A 363-nucleotide genomic window follows, 5' to 3' on the forward strand; every position below is an offset into this window, starting at 1 on the left:
CTATAGGTGTAGGCTATAGGATACTGTAGAGTGTCTGTGGTTATATGATTGACTGCCTCTATACCTTCACCTCACTTTGACTGACTGAAGGATTGATTAACAGCGTGTTGATTACCGTGCAAAATACTGAGCCCACAGAGGAGGAAATAGAGCTTCAGGCAGGTTGAGGACGATTTGAATATGATGGTCACGATTCCCTACGTGCTTTCCATTGCTATCGCCGTTTTTTATGTCAAATTGAGAATGCGTCATGTGAAATATTATTTTAATGAAGTAACGGGTATTGCTCTCCATTCGACTCACTCTAGACCGCTAGAGTTAATACAAGCTTGTTCTACAGGTGTGTGTGTGTGTGTGTGTGTG

This window comes from Salvelinus sp. IW2-2015, unplaced genomic scaffold (genome assembly GCF_002910315.2).
Source record: "Salvelinus sp. IW2-2015 unplaced genomic scaffold, ASM291031v2 Un_scaffold5970, whole genome shotgun sequence".
In the NCBI taxonomy this organism is placed as follows: domain Eukaryota; kingdom Metazoa; phylum Chordata; class Actinopteri; order Salmoniformes; family Salmonidae; genus Salvelinus; species Salvelinus sp. IW2-2015.